The sequence below is a fragment of the Giraffa tippelskirchi genome, chromosome 13 (genome assembly GCF_054371585.1).
Source record: "Giraffa tippelskirchi isolate mGirTip1 chromosome 13, T2T-mGirTip1v1.2.pri, whole genome shotgun sequence".
Taxonomy (NCBI): Eukaryota; Metazoa; Chordata; class Mammalia; order Artiodactyla; family Giraffidae; genus Giraffa; species Giraffa tippelskirchi.
In genome coordinates, this window is record NC_137287.1 from 60,076,526 (window position 1) to 60,090,935 (window position 14,410).

Sequence of the window (14,410 nt, forward strand, 5' to 3'; positions counted from 1 at the left end):
TACAAACTTCCAAGCCCCCTTTCCTCTGACCCACTATGTCTGTTCTGTCCATCCGCCTCCACTCCAGTCCCACCAGCTGCTCTCACCCAAGCTCCTAACTCCCACACAAACCTTTATTTACACCACACCCCTCTGTCTTAAACGCCCCACACACTTCTGTTTATCCAAATCCTACCCATCTGTGAAGACCCAGTTTAGGTCCTTATGTTTCCCCAAATCCTTCAGACCTCATACTCTTCTCTTGCCCTGAAAGCCTGTCTGCCTGCCCACAAAAGCAGATTGGGGTCTAGACTCTTCTGTAGCCATTTTCCTCTGCTGCCTGCAAGTTAGGACAGAATACACTCCAAGAACCGCGTTTCTGAAGCTGAGGACTGCTGTGTGCACAGATCCCTGGGCACCCCATCTAGATGTACGGCTGTGAATGTGCAGGGCCAGCTAAGGGTGTGCTCATGAGTGTGTACATGGGTGTGCACATGTGTGCATGACTGCATGTGCTTGTGTGCACACGTGGTCAACACCCTGCAGGAAGCGAGGCTCCCTGCTGTCCTCTCTGACTCAGAATCACTGGGAGTCTCTGAGGCCCAGCCTCACTCCCAAACTTCAGCCAGAACATGGGAGGATCCTGATCTGGACAGAGACCTAGCGATGGTCTCCTTGGGGATCTCAGTTTTCCAAACCAGATATGATCCCATCTGGAGAAGGAAGAGCCATAAAGGACTAGAGAAAGCTTCCCTGTCTAGATTTGCCGGCTGGATCTGGAATGAAAGATGAATTCTGCATAGAACTTTTCCGCGGAAGAACCATCCCCCAAACAATCAGTGAGAAAGCACACTTGGCAAGACCCAAGACAGGATACCCCGCCCACCCAGTGACCTGGGCAGCCATGCCAAGGCATCATAAAACTTGGAGAGGAAGCTGTGACCGGCGCAGTCCACCTACCAGCCCTTCCTGGACGTCAGTGCCTGTCCCAAGATGGAGTCCCTGCTGTGAAGAAAGAAAGAAGAAAGTGTGTTTCTGGTACAAGACAAAAGGGAGTGCCAGGGTAGGTGCAGAAGCCCTGAGTGGGCTTTCTTGGGTCTTTGGGGTTTAAAAGAAATGCCTGCCCCTTCCCTCAAAAGACACCACCCAGATAAAAGGGTTCAAAGCTCAGCATAAAAAAGCAACAGTGATTTAAGCCCTGTAACTGGAATTTCCTTGGAGGGCTAGAGGGGTAGGGGGAGCTCTGGGAGGAACAGAGGGGCTGGGCAGCATCCCAAGAAGAAGATGGCTGGTGAGGAAGTTCCTGGAAAGCCTGGGGATCCCTTGGGACAAACACGGGCACAAGTTCAGTGGTCACCTATCCGCTCTGTCATGAACTCACCTCTGCTATCCCAAATTGTCAGGGAGAGGCCTGGACTGATGTGTTGCAGGGGATGAAGGAAGTGGGCAGCATTCCTGGCTAGTGGCTCTGTGTCCAGGGGCAGCAGAAAACAGGTGAGACAACCCCAGTGATTCCAGAGGAAAGTGGCTTTTGGGCTGAGCAGGGAGGGGCTGGGTTCTTTCTACAGGGAGTGAAAATGGAGCCTCAGTTTGCTTGTGTGTGTGTGTGTTAGTCATCTCTGACTCTTTGCGACCCCATGGACTAAAGCCCCCAGGCTCCTCTGTGCATGGAATCCTCCAGGCAAGAATACTGGAGTGGGCTGCTATTTCCTTCTCCAAGGGATCTTCCCGACTCAGGGATCAAACCCAGATCTCCTGCATTGCAGGTGGATTCTTCACCACCTGAGCTATCAGGGAAGCCCTGGGGTATTAAAGGCGTGGCGTCACTTCCCCTAAAAAAGAACGGGGTGCCTGGTGGGGGCAGACATCCACTCTCCTAATTTTTCCTTCCCAGCCTGATCTCTCTATGTCTTTCAAGCTCTGCCAAGTTCATTCCATGGACAAGTTCCATGGAATGTTCCACGCTCATCCATCCACCTCGTAACACAATTTTTTTTCCTTGTAGCTGTTTAATCCTTTGAGTCTCCTCCTTCATTCACTCAGTGCCCACTGGGTTCAAAGCTCTGGATGGGACCTTGGGGGGCCACTGAGATCAAAGCAGACATTAGGACAGCACCATGACCTATGTGGACTCTTCCTGCACAAAAACGTCTTAAAAATTCCACATGATAGCAGTGTTGGTACAAGGGTGAACATATTAACAGTACATATGACAACATTTTCTTCAACATAAACATTCATTTTTTTTTTTTTGCTTCTGATTTTTAAAGAAATGAAAGCTAAATGCTGTAGACCCCTGAGAGTATCATGAGTCCCAGGCACTGTGCTTGATGCAGGCTCAGGCCCTGGCAGAGAGACGCAGAGCTGCCAATCTGGCTCATGGTCAAGGATGCGAAGTGGGCCATCCTGGGAGCTTTCAGAAGCCCCATAGCTCAAGGGCACTCACACAACATCAAAACTTCGGGATGGGACACAGACATCGGTATTATTTTTAAAGCTCCCCAGTTGATTAAAGGTGCACTCAAGATTGTGAAGCAGGGACTCTCAGCTCCAGCTGCCCAAGAGAATTACCTGAGGAGCTTTCTGTAAAAACCCAGGAAAGAGGCGTTGTGCATCCATGTTCTTAAAGCCACAGCGATCCCCCTGTAAAAGGCTCGTCCTTCCCTTGCTAGGCAGGGACTTAGATGTGCTCACCATTGTCGAGTTGCAATTCTCTGCTGATTCTGAATAAACCTCTTTGCTAGAGAAATATCTAGCCATCTATTTGTTTCAAGTCAACACCATTAAACAACAACGCCGCATCCTCCCCCATCCCATCAGCCCCTGGCAACAACTTTTCTGCTCCTATCCCTACGCACCTGACTGCTCCGGGTAAGTGGAACCACACAGTATTTGTCCTTTTGTTTCTGGCTTATTTCCTTTACAACATCCTCAAGGTTCATCTGTGTTGTGGCACATACGTTCACATGTTCGTATGCTGTAGCACATCTGTGTCCCCTCACTCTAAGGCTGAATATTGTTCCATCCTGTGTACAGGACACATGTTATTCCCTCATGAGATTTTGTCTCTGTCATCTACCACTGGTTTCAGTGCCTAGAACCTTGCCGGCACACAGGATGTGTTCACATATGTGTTGAAAGACTACTTTAAATAAAAGAATCCATTGCAAGCACTTTTTGCCTTCCAAAAGCATTAGCCATTGTGGTGGTGACCAGCCGTCTTCATTCCAGAGTCATCCGTGTAAACAGAGGGCACTCTCAGTGCTGCCAAGAAGCAGGGGCATTTTCCCAGGCCACCCCCGGGTGCACAGAGAGTGAGGTGGGAGAAGTCACAAGTTGGAGCTACATGTCACCGGTGCTCTCGAGCTTGGGAGTCAAGATCTGAAGATCCACCAGCTTCTGCCTGAGCCAGGCTGGTTCCTGCCATCTTGGGACTTTCTGCTGGGAAACACAAAAGTGGGAGGACCTGGTGACTGCCCTCCGCCACCCCTCATCTTTCTCAGGGACCCTCGCTTTCCTCTCAGATGAATTCTTCTTCCAGGAAGGCCCCAGTCGGCATCTGTAAATAAGAGCTGGTGAAGTGATGGAGGCAGCAAACACTGGCCCCCTCGCTCCCTCCTGCTTGGAGGAAACCTGGAGTCCAACTGGGTAGTCATCATTATTATAGGGAGAAAGAGGCCCTCTGCACTTCCTCTTGGGACAAATCCCAGGAGACTCAGATCATCCACCTGAAGATGGTCACTGGGCAGCCCAGGGCCATCTCTCTTGTCTCTTTGTCACGACACAGACCCGGCCCCACGATGGTGCCACCGTCTGAGGCCTCTGCTCCAGCTGCAGGCTGGTGAGGGGTATGAGGGAGCCCAGGAGGGAGGGGGCCATGGGAAGCGGCCGAGATGTCTTTCCACAGAAAACTCTGGAACCTTTAACCCTCCACCAGAGCCTCACCGCCTGGAGTTTGATGGGGGCAGCTCCGTCTCTCCCAGCAGCTCCAGACAGCTTGCCCGGCAGCCTTCTGACATGAAGTAATAATTGTCAGAGAGGGTCAGGATCCAGCAGCTGAGAAAACACAAGCGTGACCCTGAAAAGGCAGGCAGACCCTGCCGATTCGGACACAGCCCATTAGCAGGTCAGAGAAACTTCCCCGCTGACATCTGCAATGTGGCTGCCTCAACAGGAGATGTGACGGCAGAGACACCCTCTGGGCAGTCACCCGGATGGGGCGTGTGTCGAGCCCTCCTTCCAAGTGGCTGTAACGCTACAGTGAAAACACAATAGAAGGCAGTTCACGAGTGTTTCTGCCTTAGTACAAAACCAACAACCAACCACAGGAATTTTGGAGACTACACAAAAGCACACAGGTGGGATAAATTGCCCATAATTTCATCCCTATGAGAAGAGAGCTGCTGTCTCTATGGCACAGAAACCTTGATCTTTGTCAGTGTAGATATGTGTCTCTGTGTGTGTATATGCATGCATATGAGTGTATATTGTGTGCATGCATGTGCACATACATTGTGTGTATTATGTGTGCATGTATATATGCATGTGTATGCTGTATGCATGCATATGTATTATGTGTACATTATGTGTAGTGTATATGTGTAGGTATACGCATTACATGTGTGTATGTATATGTGCTTATATGTCTAAAAATATATACTGCATGCATGCATGTTTGTATGTGTATATTACTTGTATATATGTGTATACATTGCCAACATCTATTGGGTCATAGAAAAAGCAAGAGAGTTCCAGAAAAACATCTATTCTGCTTCACTGACTATGCTAAAAATTTTTGACTGTGATCATAACAACCTGTGGAAAATTCTTCAAGAGATAGGAATACCAGACCACCTTACCTGCCTCTTGAGAAATCTGTATTCAAGTCAAGAAGCAACATATAGAATGAGACATGGAACAATGAACTGGTTCCAAGTTGGGAAAGGAGTACGTCAAAGCTGTATATTGTCGCCTTGCTAATTTAACTTATATGCAGAGTACATCATGTGAAATGCTGGGCTGGATAACTCACAAGCTGGAATCAAGATTTCCAAGAGAAATATCAATAATCTCAGATGTGCAGATATCACCACCATTATGGAGAAAGCAAAGAGGAATGAAAGAGCCTCTTGATGAAACTGAAAGAGGATAGTGAAAAAGTTGGCTTAAAACTCAACATTCAAAAAACTAAGATCATGGCATTTTGTCCCATCACTTCACAGCAAATAGATGGGGAAACAATAGAAACAGTGACAGTATTTTCTTGGCTTTAAAATCACTGCAGGTGGTGACTGCAGCCATGAAATTAAAAGACACTTGCTGCTTGGAAAAAAAGCTATGACAAACCTAGATGGCATATGCATGTACAGTGTATGTATGTAAGCGTACATGTGTGTACATGTACGTGTATGCATAGTATGTGTGTACATATGTGTATATGTGTATCTATATGTGTATGTCTACATGTATATGCATATATAGGCGTAGGTATATGTATATGTTTTATATTATGTGCATGTATTACGTTTGTATATGTGTATGCTATGTGTATGTACCCATGTATGTGTAGGTGTGTATGTATATATGTAGATTGTGTGCATATATATGTGTGTACTGTGTGTGTGTATTATGTACGTTTATGTGCATATATCATGTATATGTGCTTATATGTATATGTGCTTATATGTGTGTATATGTATATAGAGGCAGTGATATTTTTATGAGGACAGACTTATTTGTAACAAAAGTGAATCACTAGTATAAGAAGATATGCTATGAGGTCAAAGGCATTTTGGTATTATAGCTTTAAAAATGTTTGTAGACATCTTTCATACGTTTCCATAGCAGCATTTTCCAAACTGTTCCACAAAACAAACACACACATGAATTAAAATAAAGACTGGGACTTGCTGTTGACCAGGTAGAGAGTCCAGGGCACACAGGGACCCTGAGAAACTCTGTATCAATAAAACCCATTAAGCATGGCTTATCTAGCAGCATCAGCCACGGACCACCTTTCTTCACGTGACCGTTGATCCTGCTGGTCTGAAGGATAAAGGCAACCATCTTTTCTCACACCCTTTTCTGAAGCCAGGGTCCAATCCTTTCCAGTTCTCCCGACCTGAGGAGGGGCCAGTCCAACATCACTGAGGGGATTCTGAAAGCAAAAAAGCAGCAGGAAAAGTGGCTGAGCGTCTGAGTAACATAATCCTTTCCCTGCACATTCCCCCAGCTGCTCCTGGGCAAGGGGTGAGGCAGATGACAGGAAGGGAGTTAAAATCATCACTTCTCTAACACACAAGGTGACTATCACTGCCCGAACTTTGACTCACTTTCTCACTCTCACCAAATTATGGGAGTTGACAGGCAGTGGGAGAGGAGAAGACATTCAGGAATCTTATACACAAAGGTCTTAGCTCATTTTTTTTTTAATTTGGATTACACTCTATCGATTGTTTCTGTAGTCTGCTTTTTCACGGCATATCATGAGGATTTTCTCAGGGCATTAGTTTTATACAACAGAATTTTCAATAACTTCATACAATTCTATCTTGCAGATTTTCACCCAGCAAGCCAGTTATCAGTTTATTGCCTATGGGATCCAAATTCGCCTACAGCACCCGCTCTGTGATAAGGGGTGGGGAGCGCTCACTTGCTCTCCTTGACAGTGGGTGCAATGCCAAACTTCTGTCAGTAGAGGGCGAGAGAGGAACCGTGCAGGAAAAGGCCAGGTCCTTTCCCCTCATTTCAGGGAGACGGGTTTGCTCTTTTTCATCCCTATTGCGTCGTCACTTGTGTGTCTGTGTGTGTGTCTGTGTGTGAATGCCCCGTGGTGCTCTACCCTAGAGCACAGGCAGCATCAGGGCCTTGGCCCGGGCTGGTGACTGCCCAGCTGCAGACCCCCAGTGGGGACACTGCTGTGCTGCCAGCCTCATGCGGGCAGCAGCGCCTTGATCGCTGTGTGCCCACCTATAAGCCCTGTTTGCCTGTGCTATTGGACACACGTTCATGCTGCCGGGGGACACAGGTCAGCTCCGGCCAAAGCCACCAGTGGACTTCCGTCCCAGCCAGTGACCGCCCCCCACCCCACACCATACTGCTTCATCCATGGTGAACCCCCTCCCAAGTCTGCCTTTTCTTGGGTGTCTTCCTGACCTAGGGCACCCGAGTTCTTTTTCCATCTTTATAGCCACTATCGTACCATTGTTTCATAATTTCTTGTAGTGACTGTCCCTTGTTCAAATTATTGTATGGTTTCTGCCTCCTGACTGGACCCAGATGTAAACACCCAGCAAGAATGGTGCTTTTCAGACATTAGTTTTGAAGTGTTTTCATTTGAAGTTGGGCAGCAGGAAAGGATGTATTTACTCAAACAGCAAACATTTACCCAGGAGCCCTAATGTGGCTACCAGTCCTAGTAAAGGAAGCCAGAGAACAGGGATGATAACATGACTAAATGCCTGTCATGAGAACTAAGTCATTCACCTTCACGACAGCCCCGGGGACGGCACTGGGACAACCTCAGCAAAGGGGTCTGCTGGCCCTGGTCTCATCGGGAGACTCTGGGTCCCGGCACACGAGACTCATTGGCTTGTCTACAAAGGCAGTAGGAGGCCGGGGTTGGAGCTTCCGCGAGGCAAATGGAAGCACTTCTGTGCTTTATTACACAACGTACACACGATCATTTCAAAATGAAAATGCCTAATACCACCACAAACCAGAGTCACTGGATGCAGTTCTTAAAGTGCTTCACAGTTCTTTTTATCCTCAGAATACAGCCCAAGCAGGGATGTAGTGTCAAATGACTGCATTTTATAGTCACCTAAAACAGTCCCTTTTGGGATAGTTACATCACTGGTCCAAGACCCAGTTCTGCTCAGTCGTTTCTCTTTGTTTTCAACGTTTAGGAAGCACACTTTAAAATATAATTTCATGTCATCATTATGTAAAACATTTTCATGATTTCAAAGGTAAATACACAAGGGGAATTTAGTAGACTGCCCTGAACATGTGTGGGCTCTGGCACGAGGTCACAGACAGAGGCCTACATTCTATGTGGACATGTATTTTAAAATAATAAATTGAGCCAACAAATTCTTAAATAGAATATGTGCCATCCTTTTCTTGGAGAAGCACTTCCTCACATGGACACAGAGGCCAATTTCCAACGTAGAACTCGGGCTCCTTGGAGCTCCACGACTCCCCTGGTAAAGAACCCACCTGCCAATACAGGAAATGCAGGTCTGATCCCTGGGTCGGGAAGATCCCCTGGAAAAGGAAATGGCAACCCACTCCAGTATTCTTGCCTGGACAATCCCATTCAGAAGAGTGTGGCAGGATACAGTCCACGGGGTCGCAGAGTCAGACATGACTTAGCGACAGAACAACAACTAGAGTTCCACGCTGAGCACAGCGGCACAAGGCAGCCTGCCCCTCACGCCCCCTCTAGCCCCATCCCTCACACCTTCCCACAGCTCAGGGGGCCTTGCACACACACGCGGACGTGCCAGCCCTAGTCAGCTCTCAGGAGGATGGGCCCTGGGATGGGGCCCTCCAAGTGGGCTTGGGCCCATGTAGATAGGGTGTTAAGGGTCTCATGATCTAGAAAGGAGGCTGTCAGCGCCCCGTCACTTGGCCCTTGGGGTCCTCAACCCCAGGTCTGGGCAGGGACTCCTCTCAACCAGGCCTACAGGCAGCATCTCCTGTCCTGCACCTCTGCAGTCTTTGGTTTGTCCATTTTATAAACAGATGCACATTTCACATGTAAACAGACTATATCTTCACACACCCACATTTACACACAGATGTCCTAGCCTGTGGCTAGGGATACTGGGAGCTCGTGTTCACAGAACCAGCCTCCTCCCAGCAGATGAGGGGCCCGGCTGAGCTGCAATGAGCACCAGGGACTGCTTCCCATCACTTTGGGATGATTCTGTCAAAGAAAGCAAGTATTACTGTAATTCACATTAACCAGCAGGAAAACAGTCTCCTCCACGTACCAGCATAAGGCAAATTCGACATGAGAGACACAGGTTCAGTTCAGCTCCACTGCCTTGAACTGACTCACTGGACTGACCAGCATTTCTTTCCTTGGCAAACACCTCACTCAATTAGGCCTCCAGCCCCTCCAGGAAGCAGGGTCCTCGAGATGGAGCCTGACTCATTTGCCCACGGCCGCCTCACAGGCTCCCCGCTGCACCACCACCCCTTCCATGTTGATCCGTAAGCCCCGCATTGCAAAACTGCTTTACCTTCTTCAGCTGCATTTCCCTCAATTCTCATCCGAGGTGGAGAAGGGGCCTCATGGACTGCAAGCTGCCAGCTCTCCAGTGAAGGCCCAGGTCCTCAGCTGTGGTCAGCCAGACAGGCTTAAACATCCCCCTCTGAATGACAATGCCAGAGGAAGTCAGAAAGGGTTGTAGGCTAAGGGATACAGAGTTTCAGTTCAACAAGATGAAAAGTTCTGAAGCTCTGCTTCACAGTCATGGGAATATACTCAATATTACTACAAACTGTACAGGCAAAAATGGTAAAGATGGCAAATTTTGTTATGTGTTTTTTTACAATAACAAGCATAATAGCAAAAGACACTCGTAAAAATACAGGAGGATGAAATCCAAAAGACTCCAAAATCAACATCCAATCAGCACCGATTAGCCAGTGTGTCTTTTCTATCACAGTTCAGTTCAGGTGCTCAGTCGTGTCCGACTCTTTGCGACCCCATGAATTGCAGCAAGCCAGGCCTCTCTGTCCATCACCAACTCCCGGAGTCTACCCAAACCCATATCCATCGAGTCGGTGATGCCATCCAACCATCTCATCCTCTGTTGTCCCCTTCTCCTCCTGCCCCCAATCCTACCCAGCATCAGGGTCTTTTCCAATGAGTCAACTCTTCGCATGAGGTGGCCAAAGTATTGGAGTTTCAGCTTCAACATCAGTCCTTCCAATGAACACCCAGGATTGATCTCCTTTAGGGTGGATTGATTGGATCTCCTTGCAGTCCAAGGGACTCTCAAGAGTCTTCTCCAACACCACGGTTCAAAAGCATCAATTCTGTGGCGCTCAGCTTTCTTCACCATCCAACTCTCACATCCATACATGACCACTGCAAAAACCATAGCCTTGATTAGATGGACTTTTGTTGGCAAAGTAATGTCTCTGCTTTTATATATGCTATCTAGGTTGGCCATAACCTTCCTTCCAAGGAGTAAGCGTCTTTTCATTTCATGGCTGCAATCACCATCAACAGTGATTTTGGAGCCCAAAAAAATAAAGTCTGACACTGTTTCCACTGTTTCCCCATCTATTTGCCATGAAGTGATGGGACCAGATGCCATGATCTTAGTTTTCTGAATGTTGAGCTTTAAGCCAACTTTTTCACTCTCCTCTTTCACTTTCATCAAGAGGCTCTTTAGTTCTTCTTCACTTTCTGCCATAAGGGTGGTGTCATCTGCATATCTGAGGTTATTGATATTTCTCCCGGCAATCTTGATTCCAGCTTGTGCTTCTTCCAGCCCAGCATTTCTCATGATGTGCTCTGCATATAAGTTAAATAAGCAGGGTGACAATATACAGCCTTGACTTACTCCTTTTCCTATTTGGAACCAGTCTGTTGTTCCATGTCCAGTTCTAACTGTTGCTTCCTGACCTGCATACAGGTTTCTCAAAAGACAGGTCAGATGGTCTGGTATTCCCATCTCTTTCAGAATTTTCCACAGTTTATTGTGATCCACACAGTCAAAGGCCTTGGCATAGTCAATAAAGCAGGATTAGATATTTTTCTGGAACTCTCTTGCTTTTTGGATGATCCAGCGGATGTTGGCAATTTGATCTCTGGTTCCTCTGCTTTTTCTAAAACCAGCTTGAACATCTGGAAGTTCACGGTTCACATATTGCTGAAGCCTGGCTTGGAGAATTTTGAGCATTACTTTACTAGCATGTGAGATGAGTGCAATTGTGCAGTAGTTTGAGCATTCTTTGGCATTGCCTTTCTTTGGGATTGGAACGAAAACTGACCTGTTCCAGTCCTGTGGCCACTGCTGAGTTTTCCAAATTTTCTGGCATATCGACTGCAGCACTTTCACAGCATCATCTTTCAGGATTTGAAATAGCTCAACTGGAATTCCATCACCTCCACTAGCTTTGTTCATAGTGATGCTTTCTAAGGCCCACTTGACTTCACATTCCAGGATGTCTGGCTCTAGATGAGTGATCACACCATTGTGATTATCTGGGTCATGAAGATCTTTTTCGTACAGTTCTTCTGTGTATTCTTTCCACCTCTTCTTAATATCTTCTGCTTCTGTTAGGTCCATACCATTTCTGTACTTTATCGAGCACATCTTTGCATGAAATGTTCCTTTGGTATCTCTTATTTTCTTGAAGAGATCTCTAGTCTTTCCTAATCTGTTGTTTTCCTCTATTTCTTTGCATTGATCGCTGAGGAAGGCTTTCTTATCTCTCCTTGCTATTCTTTGGAACTCTGCATTCAGATGGGAATATCTTTCTTTTTCTCCTTTGCTTTTCGCTTGTCTTCTCTTCCCAGCTATCTGTAAGGCCTCCTCAGACAGCCGTTTTGCTTTTTTGCATTTCTTTTCCATGGGGATGGTCTTGGTCCCTGTCTCCTGTACAATGTCACGAACCTCTGTCCATAGTTCATCAGGCACTCTATCAGATCTAGTCCCTTAAATCTATTTGTCACTTCCACTATATATTCATATGGGATTTGATCTAGGTCATACCTGAATGGACTAGGGGTTTTCCCTACTTTCTTCAATTTAAGTCTGAATTTGGCAACAAGGAGTTCATGATCTGAGCCACAGTCTGCTCCCGGTCTTGTTTTTGCTGACTGTATAGAGCTTCTCCATCTTTGGCTGCAAAGAATATATCAGTCTGATTTCAGTGTTGACCATCTGGTGATGTCCACATGTAGAGTCTTCTCTTGTGTTGTTGGAAGAGGGTGTTTGCTATAACCAGTGCGTTCTCTTGGCAAAACTCTATTAGCCTCTGTCCTGCTTCATTCTGTACTCCAAGGCCAAATTTTCCTGTTACTCCAGGTGTTTCTTGACTTCCTACTTTTGCATTCCAGTCCCCTATAATGAAAAGGACATCTTTTTTGGGTGTTAGTTCTAGAAGGTCTTGTAGGTCTTCATAGAACCGTTCAACTTCAGCTTCTTTGGCATTACTGGTCAGGGCATAGACTTGGATTACTGTGATATTGAATGGTTTGCCTTGGAAACTAACAGAGATCATTCTATCGTTTTTGATCATTCTATCGTTATTGTTCTATCACAGAAAGGGGCTCAATTTGGCAGGGACACCCCTGGACACTGTCCCCACTGGACACTGCAGTGCCCACTGTGGCCACCAGGTGGCCTGAGAGGTCGGAGGGACCGTTCCTTTCTAGCCAAGAAAGTGGAATCAGGAAACCTATGAGCCAGTCCAGAGTTCTTTTTGTAAATACAAATAAATAAACATATATGTTATTTAAATAAGCATAAGTTTCATTTGTAAGAACCATGTGGCTCAACTGAGAACTCTACCTCTCATAAGCCAGCACCTAACCTTGCCTCGGGTTGAAAAATCTCTGAATTTTTTTAGAATTAGAAATATCAGGAGCCACACTCACTTCATATCAGAGCTCTCATTAGCGTTAAAGGAAAGAGGCCTCTCTTTGGATCCCTAAATAATAACTAGCAGAGCTTTGCTGGAGGTTCCTGAAGTCTCTTTCAGAGAGAAAACCAACAGTCCATCTGCCATGGGCTCTTATCCCCTATCCTATGTTTTCTCTCCATTTATGTAATTTTAAGAAAAAAACCTCCATGAAACCATGGCGGCCAGAGGAACAAGGTCCTATTGTATAGCACAGGGAACTATATTCAATGTCTTGCAGTAAACTCCTAATGAAAAATAATATGAAATATATTTATGAAAGTGTTAGTCACTTAGTCATGTCCGACTCTTTGTGACCCCAAGGACTATAAGCTTGCCAGGCTCCTCTGTCCATGGAATTCTCCAGGCAAGAATACTAGAGTGGGTAGCCATTCCCTTCTCCGGGGATCAAACCCAGGTCTCCTGCATTTCAAGCAGATTCTTTACCATCTGAGCCACCAGAAAAGCCATATATATGTATATGAATCGTTCTTTGTTGTACATCAGAAACTAACACAACATTGTAAATCAACTATACTTCAATTAAAGAGAGAATTTAAAAATAAACATAGTGGCCAGGCTGCCATAAACCTCTTCGTGACCAGCTACCCAATCAGGAAAAAAGTTCCCTTGGTTTCCATGGGCAACCGCCACTTGGCCCTGGCTCTCGAAGATCTTCTCACAAACCAGCGTTTCACTGAGACTGGAGATTCTCATTGTTCAAGAAAGACATCCCTCCTTCCTACCTTCAACTTCATCCTGAAACCTCAGACCCATCTGCTTCATTTTCTTTCCAACTAGGCAAACTTTTCGAACAGAACAGCTGGTAAATATGCAGAAATCAGCAGTTTCCTCTCAACTGGCAAGTGAAGGTCAACCCTCAGGGCTGCTTGGCCAGGAAGTTAATAATGTCACTTGTACAAACAATTTTTCTACGTAAGACAGCAGGTGAAAAGACCCTGTTTACTCGAGATGGGATCCTAAATCAATGTGGATTGGTAGTCTTCTGGTTGGAGATGTGACTCAAAAGTCAGTTCAGACAAAGCACCTGTTGTAGCCTTTACATCCTCCTTCCCCTCTTCTTCCTCTTATCTGTGGTGGCCACATGCCCAAACCAGATCATCACGACCATCCTGTTCCCCAACTTCCCAACTCCTCTTGCAACCAGGAGTGGCCTCACGATCCACTCTGGACCCAAATAGAAGTAGATTAAGAACACTTCTGAGATAACTTTACTTTTCCTATTAAAGTGATAGACAAGGCTTGTTTGACTCCTCGATTCCCTTCTTTCCCCCTTGAATTCAGACACAATGTCTGGAGCCACAGCATCTATCTTGCAACCATGAGGCAAAGGAGGAGCTTGCATGAGCATCATGGATGAAGGAAACCAGGGACAGCAAGCCCTACCTCTGAACATCTGTTTATGTGAGAAAAATAAACCCATATGTGTTCAAGTCATTTTAGCTGGCTTTCTGTTCCCTGCATCTTCATACAATTCTAAGTGAGACACACCATGCTTGATATAATTTCCATTGACTCTGCTATCTCTGACAGAATCTAAAGCCAAAGGAGCAGCATTTCCATTCACCTTCTTGCTCCACCATCTTTCCTTTGGGGGGAAAACTCATAAAATCCAAGTTAGATAGATGAGACTGTGAAATCCTCCAATTTGACCCAGGAATTTTTGTCACTGACAACTGATATTCAAAGAAGGTTGTAGGACTTTATGTCAAGGAAGATGTTAAAGGATCAGGTCATTCCAAAGCCAGGACATCTGCCC

General features: G+C 46.2%; 1 protein-coding gene across 1 annotated transcript in view; it reads right to left on the reverse strand.

Moving 5' to 3' along the window:
* LOC145531486 (uncharacterized) overlaps positions 1–14,410 on the reverse strand; it is a 94,449-nt gene that overhangs the window by 75,167 nt on the left and 4,872 nt on the right. The window contains exons 2-5 of the transcript XR_014072477.1: positions 4,839–6,136; positions 2,838–4,234; positions 1,361–1,541; positions 940–984 (exon numbers count right to left, since the gene is read on the reverse strand). The gene's annotated coding sequence lies outside the window, so the exon portion shown is untranslated. The remainder of the gene's footprint in view (positions 1–939; positions 985–1,360; positions 1,542–2,837; positions 4,235–4,838; positions 6,137–14,410) is intronic.